The 19,234-nt window shown below is 37.9% G+C and overlaps 1 long non-coding RNA gene across 4 annotated transcripts; it reads left to right on the plus strand.

Moving 5' to 3' along the window:
- Positions 1-14,132: 14,132 nt before the first annotated feature.
- LOC111886175 (uncharacterized) lies at positions 14,133-19,069 on the plus strand. Of its 4 annotated transcripts, none has more exons than XR_006190594.2 (3): positions 14,254-14,457; positions 14,993-18,566; positions 18,672-19,069. It is a non-coding gene; the product is annotated as an uncharacterized LOC111886175 (long non-coding RNA). The 4 variants fall into 4 exon arrangements; XR_006190593.2 differs by having other exon boundaries at positions 14,255-14,457; positions 14,993-18,474; XR_002848354.3 differs by having other exon boundaries at positions 14,271-14,457; positions 14,993-15,431; positions 17,853-19,069.
- Positions 19,070-19,234: the final 165 nt, after the last annotated feature.

Genomic DNA, 19,234 nt, shown 5'->3' on the forward strand with positions numbered 1-19,234 from the left:
AATGTTTTATTAAAAGAAAATTTTTAGTCTTGAATTTTGGGACGTTACAAGTTGGTATCAGAGCCTTGGTTTGAGGGATTCGGGCATACTCTCGGGTGTGCCTGAACTCAAACTAAGGGGTCGGATAAAAAGTTTTCAAAAATGAAAAGATAGTTTTGTAAAAAGATTTTTGAGAACGAAAAACAGTTTTGGAAAAGCAAAAAGAATTTAGAAAGAAAAGAACTTTGAAAAGAGAAAAGGGGTGTGGTGCATGCAATCAACCGAGCTCAAGTAAGTACCCCAAAATACCCATACAAGTTTATGTTATGATTATCAGATAATAGAACAACATGCTAGATTAGGACTAAGGATCTAGGGATGATGTCGTATGTGCCTATTGTATGTGCTTTTGAGCTGCATGATAGTGCTGATTAGACAATAGTAGGATAACCTGTTTTGGTTATGCCTGAGTTTATGAGTTTGTGTGAGTCTATGAGTTTGTGTTGCATGCTAGTTCAGATTCTTGCTATGCGGATATGATTGCTTGAGTATGTTGTGGTTAGATTTTCCCTTGTCTGAATGTTGCTTGTTTTGTGCATTGTGGGATTCTGAGTGATGGGAGTTAGCCATTAGGTGAATACGTCACGTCACATGTGATCAGGGTTGAATTATCTCAGAGTGTTGGATTGGGCCCTATTGCGCAGCTCTCCTTTGAGTCTAACCATTGTAGGGATGAGTCTTTTACTCGAAGGATTATCTGAGCCTCGTCACATGTGATGGTATCCAGGTAATGGCTAATTGGCATCACAAGGAGACCTTCAACAGCTGAGGACTAGTTTGGTTTGAGTCAGAGGTTTCCCTAGGGTAAGCCTAGGATGAGATAATGTTGGGAGCAGTAGTATTGGATAAGGGACCTGGTGGAGTTGAAGCAATTCCTGAGGAAAGTACGGATATATATGGGAGGTAGTATGGGCCCGTACTACTGAAAGCAGAGGATCCGTACTCGATTCGGGAAAGGCCGAGACAAGACCGGGGACCTGGTAGGGTGTGTTTGGGTCTCGCAGCAGTGATCAGTGTTCTGATAGTGGTTGTGGTATATTTTCATCATGGTGATGTTGCGAGAGAGACCAGCGGGCGGATCAGGCACCGGAGAGGGATCAGGCTCGGGTTCAGGGGCCGAGCAGCTCAAGGAGCGAATGAGGGAGTTGATATCTATCGAGGTTACGCGCAGTATTCTAGATCAGACTCCTGTGATCTTTGGCACGGTCAAGGAGGGTATATTGGAGATTTTGGATGAGAGGCTGGGAGCCTTCCGTATTGAGATGATGGCATTGATGGGAGCGCGTACCTTGACATTTCGGGAATTCAGGGCTTGCGGGGCACCAGATTATCATGGGGCTAGGGACCCCATCGCTAGCAGCAGATGGTTGGCTGATGTTGCCAACGCGTTCCGTACGATTCGGTGTCCTGAAGAGGACAAGGTCAAACTCACTTCCTGTCTTCTGAAGGACAGAGCGAGGGATTGGTGGGAGGAGATTGGTCATGCTCTGGGGATGATGCCGCGTTGGACGCGATGACTTGGAGCGATTTCTCGCCCAGGTTCAGGGCGGAGTTTTCGCTAATTATTGAGGTGCAGTAGTTGGCACGGGAGTTTCAGGATTTGACGCAGACCACTGAGACTGTGGCGGAGATCACCGCCAAGTTAAGGGAGAGGGATCTTCTTGTACCGTAGTATGTCGCGGATGAGGAGATGAAGAAGGCCCGATATCACGAGATGTTGAGGGCTGACATCAGGGAGTTCGTGAGCAGGTCCGGCTGTAAGACGCTGGAAGATATGATTTCTCGGGCCAGTGAGAGGGAAATTGATTTGGAGAAGATCCAAGAGGAAGCCGGATGAGGTTCAAGTAGTCGCGAGTTCGGGAAAAAGGCCCAAGGGATCGGATTCGAGATCGAAGGATTATCAGGACCGCAGTCGATGCGGGAAGTATGGCAGGGCGCACGGGGGCGCATGCAGGAGTGGTAGCGGCGGTGAGTCTGGTTGCTTCAAGTGCGGTCGGACTGGTCATTTTATCAGGGAATGTACTGTTACCACCACTCAGGGATCCGACTTGATATGTTTTCACTACAATCAGCGAGGCCACAAGAAGGCCCAGTGCCCCAGTTTGTTTTCAGCAGGACGGGTGATGGCACCTGCCCCTACAACTTTGAGGATCACAGACGGCCGTCAGGGCCGTGCAGAGGCACCTGCGGTAGGAGGCAGGGTTTTTCAGATGACTACCTTGGAGGCACGAGCAGCATCGGACGTTGCAGGTATGCGATTTCCATTTTCAGTTCTTTTATTTGTGCATGATTATATTGTTATGGTTCTGCATCATTATCGGTATGAGTATTTTTTTGTGCGGCTTGCTTGTGATCGAGTTATATGCCATCTGCATACCTTGGATATTTGAATGGTAGTTAAGGGATGTGCTCTATTGGGGAAGGTTGCTTAGGATGCAGTAACTGTAGCATGCCTGGGAGGGACTTGGTATGTCTCGCTAATTCGGTGCCGTATTATTTTAGAATTGGATTGGTTAGATCCCTAGCTGTGGTAAGCTTGGGGTTCCTCAGCAGGTTGATTATGGAATGGTAGTGAGGATGGGGATTTCTTTTCGAGCATTGAGCAGCAAGGGTTAAGCAGGATCAAAGTGGGGGAGAATCCTCCGAGTGGGTAAAGGTAAGGGAACGCAAATCCAGAATGAGTGAGCGACCTCCGGGAAGGAAAAGGAAGTGGTACAGCATTGATGGATTGAGAAGTTCAGGGTTGGGAGCTTGAGAAACTTCCCCCTCAGCCAGTGCGTGTACTAGTGATGGTTAGTATGTGGTTGGGAATTCAGGATGGGGGATCGCCTGTAGGGCTCGAGTGATTCAGAAGGAAGATCTTGAGAACTGATAGCATGGGGTGCTTTCGCATTAACAGTCAATGGGGGGAAAGTGTTGTAAGACTATGGGGCAGCCGTAGCATTCACCAGCAGTCAGTGGTGGAAAGTGTTGTAAGACTACGGGGCAACCATAGCGTTCACTAGCAGTCAGTAGTGGAAAGTGTTGTAAGACTACGGGGCAACCGTAGCATTCACCAGCAGTCAGTGGTGGAAAGTGTTGTAAGACTACGGGGCAGCCGTAGCATTCGCTAGCAGTCAGTAGTGGAAAGTGTTGTAAGACTACGGGGCAGCCGTAGCATTCACTAGCAGTCAGTGGTAGGAAGTGTTGTCAGACTACAGGGCAGCCGTAGCATTCACTAGCAGACGGTGATAGAAGGTGATGTAAGACTGCGGGTAAGCCGTAGCATTCCTTAGCAGCTTCGATTGGCGGAGTTGGGGCGAGGCCCTTATCTCCTATTGATCGGATAGGGATCAGGAATGGGTAGTGGATGAGAATGATATGGAGTTTGCATGTATAGCCCTAGAGAGGTGAGACCTTGGGAGAGGCCGCTCCAGGATATAGTTGAGTGAGAGCCGTGGGCGAGGCCCATATGAGAATAACAGTATAGGTGAGATCTGAGAGCAAGGTTGCTTAGTAGTATAGTTGGGTGAGACCCGTGGGCGAGGCCCGAGTGAGAATGGCTAGACAAGTAGGACTAGAAGGATAGAGGCGGGTGAGACCCGTGGGTGAGGCCCGTGAGTTTTAGCAGCACAGGTGGGACCTGGTAGGGACCTTAGTGTCAAGATAGGGGATCGGGGATCCCAGGAATTGTAATGCCTGTATGGCAGAATAGATTGAGCAGTTATAGGTGGTTGAAGTTCCTTCGAAAGTCACTGGGAGCGACTAGGAGTTGTGTTGGGTCTGGTACCGGTGGGAGTCGGTAATCCAGATATTGGTAGATTGGTAAGGACCAGGGTGGTCTCAGTTCATCCGGAAGTCAGATGAGGAATAGCAAAATTTCCAGTCAGTAGTAGTGCGGGTATGCAGCGTATGGTGGAATTCAGTTAGTTGATCGTAGGGTGCTCGACACCAAATTATAGTATAAAGAAATGCCCAGTGGATACTGGCGATAATGACCCATACTGGAAGTAGCGGGAGTAATGAATTTGGTGAAGATAGGATCTTCACAGTGGCAGAGGAAGTAGTTGGTTATGGAAGGTTGCCCTGGAAAGGGCGGAAATTGCACAAGGAAAGAGGGGGTGAACCCTTATGGATTCAGTTGCAGTACTCGGAGAGTACCAGAAGGATTGTCAGTTAAGTAAGTTGTGTTTCCAGGATGTTCAGGGTCAGGGTTGACCCGAGATTATTATCCGCAAGGATTGATGTTAGTCAGAATGACCGGGCGGAAGACCAGCGAAGGTAGGCAGCTGGCATTGGGGTAATTAGTAGGGTATTGGGCGCAGATCACAGGCGGTGGGCCATAGCAAACTTCAAGGACGAAGTTTTGTTTAAGTCGGGGAGAGTTGTAACACCCAAAGTTTGGAAGGCCAAGAAACGAAAGAAAACCCTAATTTTAAGGGATGACTCGGCGAGTCCAAGGAGGAACTCGGCGAGGCCGAGCAGGATCCGGGTCGAGGAGTAAGTGACCGACTCGGTGAGTCGGCCAAGGAGACTCGGCGAGTCTGGTCTGTGCGAGGAAAACCCTAAATTCTGGACTTGGAGCCTATTTAAACGTCTCATTCTCTCCCATAGGATTCCTTTACTGCCTCATTCACCCAGAATATTGAACCCTAAGCCCCATTGTTGCCCATTCAAGCTTCCAAGCCATTTTTGAGTGATTTGAAGGAAGAAGAAGAAGGGGAATCATTGAAGCTTCAAGGATTAGCCTTAGATCTAAAGATTGGGGAAACTTTCTGAGCTATTGAAGGTATTAAGTCGTTTCCCTCCTTTAGATCTATTTTGGTTGTGAGTTTTGGTGGCTTTTTAGCCATGATTAACTACCCCTTTTGAGTTAGAAGCCAGATCTGAAGTTGCTAATTCGGATCTAAGCATATTATGGTCTTGAGAAGCATAAAGTATCTGCCTTTGAGTTGATTATGGAGCCTCTTTGCCTTAAACCCTAGTTTATGGTGTATTTTGCCTGGATCTCCTTCTCTACACGTAAAGTTTGCAACTTTACGTGAGGAATAGGCTTGGGAAGGGTAGATCTACAGTTTGGAGTCCATGCATGACTCAAAAGTCCTCTGCATTTATGGAGATCTGAATGGACTCGGCGAGTCCTTTGAGTGGACTCGGCGAGTAGCATGAAGATTTGGAGGAACTCGACGAGTGGGATGAACAACTCTTCGAGTCAGATGAAGTTGGGCAGGAACTCGGCGAGTTAGAAGAACAACCCGGCGAGTCTGTTGAAGGTTGTCTTGGACTCGGCGCGTTTGTTCTTGGACTCGGCGAGTCAGGTCGCGAAACCCCAAAACCCTTCGAGTTGAGACTCGAATCAATGAGTCGAGTGGAGACTCGGTGAGTTGGACAGGCCAGGACTCGGAAATCGGTAGACTCGGCGAGTCATGGACTGACTCGGCGAGTCGAGTCGCGAATGGAAGGACTCTGAACATATGAACTCGGCGAGTCAGTAGGGTGACTCGGCGAGTAGGGTTGACCTGGAAGGTTGACTTTGACCAGGACTTTGACTATGACCAGAGTTGACTTGGTTGTCTTTCGGGGGTCAGTTAGACTCAGTGTTGCATTGATATTGGTAGCTCGGGGAGCGAGTGGAGCAGGAGTTCAGAGAGTTGCCGAGCAGCAGCTAGTGGGATCATCAGCAAGTTCAGCCAGTGCAGGTGAGTTTCCCTTTGTGTGAATGGGTCTAAGGCCATAATGTCGGCCCATGTAGTTATGAGTAGAAGACCCGGGGGTTAGCCATAGGCACAGTATGCTAGTATGATATTCAGGACGAGGTCCAATGATAGCGGGCGGGTGCCCAAGGAATGGTTTATGTGATAGTTTATACTCGTTGTCTATGTGATACTTGTATGTGCCTGGTAGGGAGGTGAGTGTGGGCGAGGTCCCGTAACTCACCAATAGCAGAGTGTGGATGGTGTTCCACATCTCATTAGCAGCAGATCAGGGGCGAGGCCCGAGTTAGGAAAAGAGTGAGTGTGGGTTGGGCCCGTATCTCACAATCAGTAGGAGCATGGACGGGGTTCCATGACTCATCAGTAGCAGAACAAGGGCGAGACCCAGAATAGGCGAGGCCTTAGGACAAGATCAGTTCGTATGTGTTTAGCTTATGTGGTGATATGTTTATGTGCTATTATTTGCTGGCGGGCGAGGCCCTATGACAGGCGAAGCCTAAGTGAAATAAATCTGTATCCGAGTAGGGCTCGAAGCCAGGCGGGGCCTAGAGCGGCGGGGCCGTTGTATCGGGCGAGGCCCAGGATAGTAGGCGTGGCCCAGTATGTGCACTATGTGGTTATGCATGGTATGTTGTAGGGTGGGGAACTCACTAAGTTTCGTGCTTACGGTTTTCAGTTTTGGTTTCAGGTACTTCCGGTAGTAGAGGGAAGAGCTCGGGGTGATCGCATGGCACACACCATAGATTAGACAGCCTGGGAATGTTTTACTCTGATAACGAACATGTGTTTTGGAAATTAATACTCTGATTATGTTTGGATTGATGATTTTGCTTTAAGTAATGTTTTATTAAAAGAAAATTTTTAGTCTTGAATTTTGGGACGTTACAATTTATCATTTTATTTAAAACCGTAAGGTATGTTTTTATATCAAAATGAATAGAACATGTGTGTTTACTAAGAATTAGTGGGGGCATAGTGAAATTCCTAATCTTGTATGAACGAGACATAATTAATCATTTGAAATCACATTTTGACTAAGGAAGGTCATTTTCATATTAACTCGTAAAATATTTCTAAAATGAAAGACTTATGAAGGAGAAGATACATTCTTGGAATGTGAAATCTATAAGGGATAGATATAATGAATGTTAAAAAGTTTCATGTCCTTATACATATATTGGCAATATCTTGAAAGGGATCCAAACACAAGATTCTTTTGGAGAAGTCTTGGCATTGTCATAGGGCACCATTTTGAGCTAGCCTGAAAAGTACATAGCTCATAGGCTTAAACTAGATGAAATGATTTATATTCTATTTTCTTGGCAAATGAATTCATTATTTACGCCATATTATGCATACGACATGATATTTGATCATGCTCTAAGCATGTCATAGGATACTAATTGAATACATTGTTAAGTCACTGGATGACTAAGAGAGCATCCTAAGAGTACTTTAGAAGAACTAAGAGACTGTTTGTGAGACAATCAGTTTAGAAAGGATATTTATGGAAAGAGTTACACAAGGTGTTAATTCAGATATAAATAATTATAAATTATAATTGGATTTTGACTTCATTATGGAATGAAGAGTAAGTTTTGTTGGAATGAGGTCCAAGCAAAACATAATAACACAATCTACTACAAAATAAGAATACACAACTTTAGAAGTTGAACTCAAATATGATTAGATGAATGGGATCACTGGAACACAGTGTTGATTTCTGCCATTCAATGATCACATAGAAATCTTTGTGACTTCGAGAGTATACTTAATCAAGCTAAGAGACTCTATGTCACAAAAGAACACCACTCATATTCTCCAAGAAATTTGACTATAATTAGAGTAAAGTTAAGTATGGGGATGATAGTATTCACATAATTCATACAAATTAAATTTTGCCAGACTCATTGATAAAGTCATTCTTTTGAGCTAGGTATAAATGGTCGCACTTGAGCTGCAAGACTTTATTATTCCAGAAATGAGATTTTGATTTGGATTTGGTATTTGGATATTGGAACATTATAACAATAGCTATTAGATCATGTTATGATATATTGGGATATAGTCATCACATTAATACTTGTTGTGTTCTATATACATGTTTAATCCATGAATAATGTTATTGTTCTAAAGGTTCATAGTCAGTTATAATTGTGGGAACAATTATAAAGTAAGACTAATATAAATTGGATTGGTTGATTCTCTCTAGATGAAAGTAGGCAAGTGGTTGTAACCAAGTTTCATAGGTACTTGTCAGAGAACTAGTATTGAACTGACCCGCATCAAGATCATCTCATGGATCGCTATCATGATTGGTACTTGATTAAAAGGTACTATCTTTGTATCCTTAACACCTGAGATACATAGTGGGACTTAAGTGTATGGAGTACTATGATTTGATATGGTCAAATGTTGTTCCTTAACCGGACAGTTCTAAAAGCCATTTTCAAGTATGGTGTGAACTATGCAAGAGGCTTATATAGTCAAGGTGGGATTTGTTCCTCTTATCTGTTGAGAGTTAGACATCTAAGGCGCCTTACCAAAACTTGAAAAACTAATGAGATTGATTGCGATCTGTATCTCATGTTCAACATGATGTCCGCAACAAAGGGATAACTGATAAACTTACCTTATACACCAATTGTAGCATTGAGATTTTTGGGAATTAGGTGTTGATAGAATGGAACAAAGTCATATGTTGTTGGGGCAGTGAAATGTTGCTAGACGTTCACCAGTGTGTATATAAGTCTAATATTAATCTTACGCAAGTGGGAGATTGAAAGATCTAGTATGCTCAAGAATCATATTAAAGTGATATTGATAATTAACATATGATACTAATGGGTCACACTAATAACAACTTGATATAATTGATTATTTATTAGAAATTGATTTTAATAAATATTCAGAAAACTCTTATAATTAATTGGAAATTATTTATTTCTTGGAAATACTAATTTTCATTGGCAAGTAACATAATATATATCATATGGTATGATTTATTAAGTCATGTACTTTATTTTGGACTAGAAAGACTCTTTTGTCTTTTAGCTAAAAGTTAAAGTTTATATCTTATAAAGAGTTATAAGAATTTTATAAACTTGTATTCTCTTTTATTTATAAAATAAAAAGATAAGCTAGTTTCTAGGAAACAAGATATGCTCTTTTGAATATAATAAGGGAAAGTAAGTATGGCTTAACAGGCATGGGAGACATGTAGGCTTTAGGATATGGAGTGCTTAAAGTGTTAAAAACCCTTGGATAATGATTTAGCTTTATGAAGGCTTTCATCCCTTCATTTTTACTCACCAAAACCGTAGCTACCGCTTACTCTTTCATATTCTCTATTGCAAAGAAGTGTTAAAAGATTACTTGCTTGCATTTTGCTCTCTTTATGTCATATTTGGATATGGACTTAAAGCTTAAGAGTTTTGACTAGCATCTACATCAAGTTGGCTTCATGTTGGTGTCTCAAAGGTTCCACATTCTTCATCAACTTCCAAGTCTCCCAAGAGGACCCAAAGAACAACAAATGTTGTTATTTGTTCATACTTTATTTGGTTGGTGTTTAAATCTTTCTATAACTTGCAAGATGATCTTTGGTGGGTATAAAATGTTTATGTTATGTTCGAAATTTAAAGTCTTCCATTTGCCATGATAAGAGTTTTTAGAAAATATTTTTGAACTAAAACCCAACATGCTGTGGGGCTGGACTTAAATAATGGCATATACCATGTAGCATATGCAACGATAGAGACAGAAATCAACAAGTAGTTGGACCTGGTTCTTGGAACTATTAGGAGAAAATTTGGATCTAGGAGAAAATTCAAATTTTACATTCATTTTTGATAGACAAAAGGTATGTATCACTTAACTATTGGCTTGTTACTATTGCTAGATAGATTTGTGTAATTAATTTTGGTTACATTTACTTTTGTTTAGGGAATAATACCAGCAGTTGTGAAGGTATTCTCCAATGCAGAACACAAGTTTTGTTTGAGGCATATCTAGAAAAATATGAAGAAATAGTGGAAAGAAAAAGATTTAAGTAACCAGATTTGGGAGTGTGGTAGAGCAACAATAGTTAATCACTTTAACAGAGCAATGGATGAGTTAAAGAAGATAAATGAGGAGGCTCATGCTTGGGTGTGTAAGATTCCAGCAAATACTTGGTCTACATCCCACTTCAATGGTATGTTTGTTGAAAATTAATGATAAAGTTCAATCTTGCTTGTTGTCTTTTTACTATATGTGTAATTGTCTTCTCTTTATATGTGTTACATAGGCAGGGTACACACTAATTGTTTGTTGAATAATCTTTGTGAGGTATTCAATTCAAAGCTAGATGAGGGTAGGGATAAACCTATTATCACTTGCTTAGAGTATATTAGTGAGTATCTCATGAAGAGATTGTGTGTGCCTGTGTGGTGCAAAAGGAAATAGATAAGTGTGACGGACTACTAACCCCTACATAAATTATAGTGTTTGACAAGATTAAGACCGATGAAACTAAGTATGTGGCTAAATATAACGGGGTAGGAAAGTACCAGGTGTCAAGCACATGGCAGGATTAGTATGTGGTAAACTTGAATGAGCAAAGTTGTAGTTATAGGTTTTGGTAGATTACAGGTTTTCCATGTAGACATGCAATTTGTGCTATATGGGACAAAATTAAAAATGGAGAACATGCCCCACATGTTGATGAATGGGTCCATCATTGCTATAGGTTATCAACATGGAAAGCCATGTATTCCAACAAAAATTTTCCACTTAATGGACGTTTAATGTGACCAAAAAGTGACTGTCCATTCACTTTAAATCCACCAAAACATAAAACACAAGCTTGTATTTCAATTAGGCATAATATGTACTTTCAATGTGAACATGTAATTGGTTAATTTTTAACTATAATATATCAATATGTGTAGGTTGGGAGGCCTAAGAAGAAAACAAGGAGGGGTGTTGATGAGCCCAACAGCCAAGCAGGTAAATTGACTAGGAAATATCTGACAGTTACTTGTTCAAAGTTTCATAACAAGGGGCACAATTCTAGATCATGTAAAGGGCAGGGAGGCGGTGGTCAAGTTTTAGGGGGCTAAAAACTCTGTTAAGTAGTTAGTAGGATGTTTGTGTTGTAGGTCTTTTGAAACTTAAATCATGTTTACTTGTTTGAAACTGCAATGTCTGTATCGGTTGAGAACTTAAGTGTCATGTTTACTTGTTTTAAAACATAGTAGGATGGTTGTGTAAAAAACTTTACAACTTTACATGTAATGGTGTGTATGCACATTTTGGCAATGAAAGAATCTGTTTTGCGTACTACCCTCCAAAGGTTCATTTATAACAATGTACATTTCAATTGCACATCTAAACCATTTAAAAGATGCATTTACAATACACTATCCAATTGCAAATCAAAAACATTTAATAAATTCAACATCCAACTATAACAAAGTACATTCCATTACCATTCGATAATATTTATTTGTTACAACCTAAAGTTCATTACAATTCCATTACATTGATTTGATACATAAACCAAAATACAACAACACCAATTCCAAAACCCCCTATCTGATTAAAACCCAAAAACCTTGCACCAGTTAGAAACCAAAAACCCAAAATCCATTACCATCCAAACTTTCCAAAGAAACTTACTGGTTAAAATAAAACCGAAAAAGAAAACCCATGAACAAAACAACATCAGCTAGTAGTTCCACACTTTTGCACTCACAATGGCAACCCTATCTTCCAATTGATTCATTGATCTTAACAAACCTGGAATAACCATCAATGCCCTAGATCATATAGGAGGAGTCAAGCCATCGAAGTAACCCACATCTTGTATAGTTCCAAGATTGCCTTCCAGGGTTACGATCCATCAACGAAGTGATCTTTATTGCTTCATTCCCACATTTGTAAGTCACCATATTTGGATGCAAAGCATCTACAACGGTCAACGAACTGTGGAAGGGAGAAGAGAGAAGACAATCGCAGATAAAGGGGCTTGCCCAAAAATCGAGCATGCTATCTTTCTTTTAAAGTGTGACGGTTACGAGTGAAACGACAAAATTGCCCCTGCAATATAATATTGAAAAATGAGTTAACGGCTAAATGGGAACAGAGTGAGTTGGAGGGACTAAACATTAAAAATTTTAAAACCACAGAGACCATCCGTGATGTTTTTAAAAATTAGGGACAAAACTTCAGATTTTATGAAACCACAAGGACCATTTATGAAGTTTTGTCTTTGTTGTATTTAAGCAAATGTGGTAAAGTACTAAACAATTTGTTTTCTCTTAACAAAACCAATTCATTTTTATTTTGTACATGTAAACAAAAGGTGATGCTTTGTGTCTTCAATCATATATATTCTCAACAACTTATATTAATTTTTAGACAAAACTGCAAAATTGGTCCCTATGGTTATGCAAAAACTGTGGATGGAGTCCAAAAAGCTTCTGACTTGCATGGAAGGTCCAAAATCAAAAATTTCCCGTGGTTTTGGTCCCTGGATGAATTGAAAGGACAGTTTTGCCCATTTAATTCATTTTCTCCATTTTCTTATATTGATTAATTAAGTTTTATAATTAAAAAAAATGGGCCCACCTTACACCCATTATACCAGATAGTAACCTCTCCTTCTACTTTCGACTCTCTCTCACCTCATCCTTCTTCTAACCTACCTATTGAGAAAATCGAAGAAATACAAGCACCATGTTGAGTTTACTCTTTGATCGAACAACAACAAGGATTCAAAGGTCTGATTTTAGAGTAGATGAATATGAAAGCAGGTCTGGTGGAATCCCCCTCTTGCAAATCCCTCTTTGACAATCGGTTAGCCGCTAACCCACATTTGTACTTCAACATTTTGCTCTCAACTCCCTGTCTGCCGCCACCTCTAGTTCTCCCTTATCTCACTGAAAATTGATTTGTTGATATGGTTTTGTACAATCCATATGTTCAATCTCAATTGCCATCATCCTTCTGTTCCCTATTAATCGGAGGGGAGGGTTTCGTTTCTGTTTTGGGTAATATATGTCGGAGTTGTAGCAAATGAAAGGGAGTTTATGAAAGTGAAATAGATAGTGTCACCTCCTCAGTTGACGATTCCTTCATGATAATATATGGAAAAATGATTACATTTTGTGAGGGAATAGTTGATTATTGTGATAAATTTAATCATAGATTTTAGGCATATCAGTTGTGCTCTGGTAATCAGATTTTGATTCGAAGGTCTCCAATGGTTTCGATGGAGATGCTCTCAGAAAGTTTCGATCTTGAAAGATTTCGATCGTATTTGATTTCATGAAGTACATCCATCGATAGGGTTAATGGTGGTATAATTTAATTGATTATCGATGTAATATTGCTTTTACCGGTTAACAAAATCAAATAAGAATTTGGGATATTTCTAAATTTATGTCAGCTACTGAGAAAAATTTTACTGGGTAGGGAGGAGTCATAATCGACGAATTTGTCAGTGATGTTTTGGTATGTGTTTGAGTTATATGTGTACGTGTGTTGTTTTGTTAAGTTACAATTGTGTGTGTGTGTGTGTTTGACTTACAGGGGAAGGGGAAAAAGACGATGGACGGGAAGTGGGTTTTAAAGGTTTTCGGGTGAGTGGATGTGTATGTGTGTGTGTGAGAGAGAGAGAGAGGGAGGGTAACATTGTGGTAGGTGGGCCGTTATTTTGTTTTTCTTTTATTTTTAAATGAGCAAATTGTTAAAATAAATATATAAATGCAAAAAAGATTTATAGTAGGGCAAAATTGTCATTTCAACTTTACTAGGGACCAAAACAACAGAAAATACTTAATTTTAGACCTTTTATGCAAGTCGGAAACTTTTTGGACTCTATCCACAATTTTTGCATAACCGTAGGGACCAATTTTGCAGTTTTGTCTAATTTTTATATGTAATATTATATGATAGTATTAATTTGTTAATCTTACTCCAAATTAAAGTAAAACAAATGTGTGAATGCTTTAGTTCTTCATTCCCGTGACTAGCATGCGTCAATACAAAGACATTAGTATTGATAAAGGGGTTTAAGTAGCAGTGTTACGAATATTTTTAGTTATTAATAGAGATAGTATAAGATATAAGTGTTTTGAAATAAAACACAAACACAAATTAAAATCATATTTTCGGATTTCGGATATCTGAAATTTTACAAAATTGTTATCCGTATCTAAATCTGAAAAAATTGGATATCTAAATATTTGGTTATCCGAAATTTCGGATAATTTAAGATCTAATTTTTAGATTTTTCGAATTGGATTTTCCGATGTGGATATATTTGAACACCCATAGGTAGGGGTGGGGTGTTTCTTTTTGTCTTTGTTTTTAAATGTTAAAATAATAAAAAAATAAAAAATAGAAAAACCAAAATCAAATCCATCATTATAAAAAATTTAAAATTTTTTAGACCAAGCTTGCAATAAAATTCATATTTTGGTTGCAATAAAATTTGTATTTTGGACCATCGGTCAACTCTAAAACTTTTTGGACAAAATCCCAATTTTTGACATTCACGGAACCAAATTTGCAATTTTGTCTAATGCAAAGCGAAGAGGGATATACAGACCAAAAAATCAAATCCAGTTCTTCACTTCAGGTCCGTGGCTGCGTGCCCTAGCCTCCGTCCGGCGTCCACCCTCGTTCAGTCGTTCATCTCCTCCAGAAGCACCGGCGACTACTATCTCCGATTTTGTAGGTAAATCATTGCAATCGTCAATCGCTAAACACTCTTTCTATTCTACTGTTTTCGATTTGTTTCCTCTTCGGTTCTTCACCGCTTTATACACTACGCTATGCTGTTTTCTGTTTGAGCAGTTGCCCTTTCTGTTTAAGCACTTGCCCAGAAGCACCGAATGTCACTCTTCAAATGATAATAAGAGGCCATTTGTTGCATCTAATCTAAAAATCACAAATTCTTTGATATTTCTCACTAACAAACTGCTGTTCACACTCTATTATCTCTACGGTCACTCTTAGTATCAATAACACTACAATTATGGATAAGTTCCGATTTCTATCTTGTATTTGTATATAAAGTCTTTCATACACAATAGAATAAGAAGCAGAAAACATAGAATTTTTTTGTTCTACTGCTAACGGAAATTCCAGTTTCACTAAGAATTAATCGTCTCAGCAACTATGTTGCTGTTATTGTTGATGGATTCCATCCTTTGGATAACACACATATTGAAAATTCTTTTTGTTATCCTCATTATGTATTTATATTGCAGGTCGCGAATCAAATACATTTGGTCCATTTCAAACCTTGATCACCCACGTCATGGGTTGAAAGAAAAAGAACAATAGATCCAGCAATGATAAAGCATCCGGCCCGAATCAAGCATCCAACCCGAATCAAGAAACCATCTCAATATTGTATGATGCGCAAAACGGGGATAAAGCATCCGTCTCGAATGAAGAATCCAACCCAATGCTTCGTAATGTAGAACAACCGAAAGAAAAATCCGACCTTAAAGATGAAGATCCCAAGGGTGTTTACTTCAAAAAAGATAAAAAATGTGGGGAAAAATATTAAAAGAATTGCAAGTTATGGGTCCTGTTTTTAACAGAATACATGATCACGACTTCTATAAATAATCCTTGGAGTACAATGAGCGTAAAAGAATATCCAGGCTTCGTTGGGAGAAGTACTCGAAGGATTTAGATGAGGTAAGTAGATATTTTTATTGTTTATTTTTAAAATTACTTGTTAACATATTTTATTTTAAATATATGAAAGCAAAACTTTCTAGGAGTAGAAAAGATAAGAAAAAAACACACCAATCAAAACAATTGGCCATCATTCAAGATATTAGGGACTCTACTACATTTTTTTCTCGATCAGTTTGTTACAAATTATTTACACTATTGAATTATTTTAAAACTTTTGTCTGATTAAAACTCTAATTATTAAAGATGCTAATTGTAGAAATCATAAGCAAATATTTTCTCACACTTTTAACCTGCATGGACAAAGCGAATATTCTGTTTCACGTATCGTTAAGCTGTTGATGCTTTCATCATCAATGAGCAAATGTAAGCTTCAATTTGTTGATCAAAAAATATTTGTATCCAAGCATCTCATCTGAAAATCCGATCCGAAATTTGGATAGCAATTATAAAAAAATTCTATTAACTCCAATTTTTGTATGTAGGTAGCTAATAATCTAAAGTACATTGCTATAATCAGCTAAATACAAAATACAAAAAATAATGAGATACTGCTTAGGTTTTCTGTGGAGGATATGTGACAGAAATTCTGTGTAAATCGTTTATAAATATAAAAATTAAATTATACTTTTAGCAAGTTTTAGCAACGACTACAATTTAATGAAAAACCAATTCTAGGAAAGTTTTAGCAATTATCCAAAATGCATGCTATTAAGTGAAACATCGACAGTTTTTTAAAAATATTTGCAATTTAGTATACTAACTGTTCTAGTACATTAGCTTGTTTAAAATCAAATACATAAAAAATAAGGGAATTTACAAATTGAAAAGGATGCAAATCACCACTAACAACAAATGTTTTTTTTTTTTTTTTTTTTTTTTTTTGTATATGAAAATTGCATAAAAAGTAATCAATCTAGATGTTTTTTCTTGACAAAATTCGTATAATTTTTTGTTTTCTTTTCTGCAGATGCTAAACTTTATGCAATAATAATGCTCAGTTTAAATAAGCTGCAACTGTTGCAACTAATATACTTATGTAAAATGATGAAACTACCCTTCTATTATTACTGCTGCTGTAAACTAGTATCACATCCTAAAATAATTTTTTTTTACAAAATTAACAGTGTACTTTACAAATACAATGCATAACATGACATGCAAAAGTATAATGCTATAACATGCAAAATCTACTATCCGGAATTTCTCAAGTTTATACACTAATGGTATCTTATATGCAACTATCCACGATTTTACACTAATCACAGGCAAGGGAGATGATGATGTCAAATGTGTCGATGGTGCTCATGGGCAGCCGGTGACAAAGCCAGCTGTTGAAGACCTTGTGACAGGTCGTGGAATTACTCTTAGGAATCAAGTTACTACTTGTTTTAAAACAAACCCTCCCTTCATCTGTCTTACCATCAGTAGTAACTGGATTCCTAAGAGTAATTCCACGACCTGTCACGAGGTCTTCAACAGCTGGCTTTATCATCGGCCGCCCATGAGCACCTTTGACACCATCATCTCCCTTACCTGTGATTAGTGTAAAATCGTGGATAGTTGCACATAAGATACCATTAGTGTATAAACTTGAGGAATTTCGGATAGTGAATTTTGCATGTTATAGCATTATACTTTTGCATATCATGTTAAGTCATCCTACTTTGATAATCTGATAGCTACTTTATAAATAAACTAATATCATATGAACCATATCTATTTTTATGCATTGTATTTGTAAAGTACACTGTTAATTTTGTAAAAAAAAATATTTTAGGATGTGATACTAATTTACAGCAGCAATAATAATAGAAGGGCAGTTTCATCATTTTATATAAGTATATTAGTTGCAACAGTTGCAGTGTATTTAAACTGACCATTATTATTGCATAAAGTTTAGCATCTGCAGAAAAGAAAACAAAAAATTATACGAATTTTGCCAGGAGAAAACATCTAGATTCATTACTTTTTATGCCATTTTCATATACAAAAAAAAATCATTTGTTGTTAGTGGTGTTTTGCATCTTTTTCAATTTGTAAATTCCCTTATTTTTTATGTATCTGATTTTAAACAAGTTAATGTGCTGGAACACTTAGTATACTAAATTGCAAATATTTTTAAAAAACTGTCGATGTTTCACTTAATAGCATGCATTTTGGATATTTGCTAAAACTTTCCTATAACTGGTTTTTTATTAAATTGTAGTCCTTGCTAAAAGTATAATTTAATTTTTATATTTGTAAACAATTTACACAAAATTTCTGTCACATATCCTCCGCAGAAAACCTAAGCAGGATCTCATTATTTTCTGTATTTTGTATTTAACTGATTATAGCAATGTACTTTAGATTATCAGCTACCTACATACAAAAATTGGAGTTAATAGAAATTTTTCGTAATTGCTATCCAAATTTCAGATCGGATTTTCAGATGAGATGCTCGGAGACAAATATTTTTTGATCAACAAATAGAAGCTTACATTTGCTCATTGATGATGAAAGCATCAACAGCTTAACGATACGTGAAGCAGAATATTCGCTTTGTCCATGCAGGTTAAAAGTGTGAGAAGATATTTGCTTATGATTTCTGCAATTAGCATCTTTAATAATTAGAGTTTTAATCTGGCAAAAGTTTTAAAAATAATTCAATAGTGTAAATAATTTGAAACAAACTGATCGAGAAAAATTGTAGTAGAATCCCTCATATCTTGAATGATGCCAATTGTTTTGATCGGTGTGCTTTTTTCTTATCTTTTCTACTCATAGAAAGTTTTGTCTGCATATATTTAAAATAAAATATGTTAACAAGTAATTTAAAAAAAACAATAAAAATATCTACTTCATCTAAATCCTTTGAGTACTTCTCCCAACGAAGTCTGGATATTATTTTATGCTTATTGTACTCCACGGATTAATTATGGGGGTCGTGATCATGTATTCTGCTAAAAATAGGACCCATAACTTGCAAATCTTTTAATCTTTTTTCCCACATTTCTTTATTTTTCTTAAAGTAAACACCAATGGGATCTTCATCTTTAAGGTTAGATTTTTCTTTCGGTTGTTCCATTAGTGTATAAACTTGAGAAATTTCGGATAGTGGATTTTTCATGTTATAGCATTATACTTTTGCATGTAATGTTAAGCCATCCTACTTTGATACTCTGATAGCTACTTTATAATTAAACTCAATTACAAATATCTTATGTGTAGCTATTCACAATTTTACACTAATCACAGATAAGGAGATGGTGTCGATGGTGCTCGTGACAGGTCGTGGAATTACTCTTGGGAATCCAGTTACTACTGATGGTAAGACGAACAACGAACAGGGGGAGGGTTTGTTTTCAATTCAATGAAACTTAGAGGGATTTTACCTTTGAAGATTGAATGGTGTGCACCGGATAGCTATTTTTGGGGTTGAGGGGAATTTTATTCGGAAGATTTGACATTATATTTTAGGGAAAACATACTTGAAAAAATTTGTTTCTCACACGTGATCAACATCATTGTCCACTGATACTTCATCTACTCATGTCTACTCTTTATAGAACAACACAATTCATATATATTTCTTTATTTTGTCTGCTATGTATTGATTAATGATAATCATGTCTACTCTTTTTGGAACAACACAATTCATATACACTTCTTTAGAGTGTAATGAGACAAGAGTCAACAACCCATATTCATTTTGACTTTCACCATGATATACTTTATATTGTCTAGCATTTATTCATTCTGACTTTGACCATTGGTAACAACTAACAAGTTAACAACACAAGGACCATTAAATCCTTTGA

Source organism: Lactuca sativa, chromosome 4, assembly GCF_002870075.4.
Source record: "Lactuca sativa cultivar Salinas chromosome 4, Lsat_Salinas_v11, whole genome shotgun sequence".
Lineage (NCBI taxonomy): Eukaryota > Viridiplantae > Streptophyta > Magnoliopsida > Asterales > Asteraceae > Lactuca > Lactuca sativa.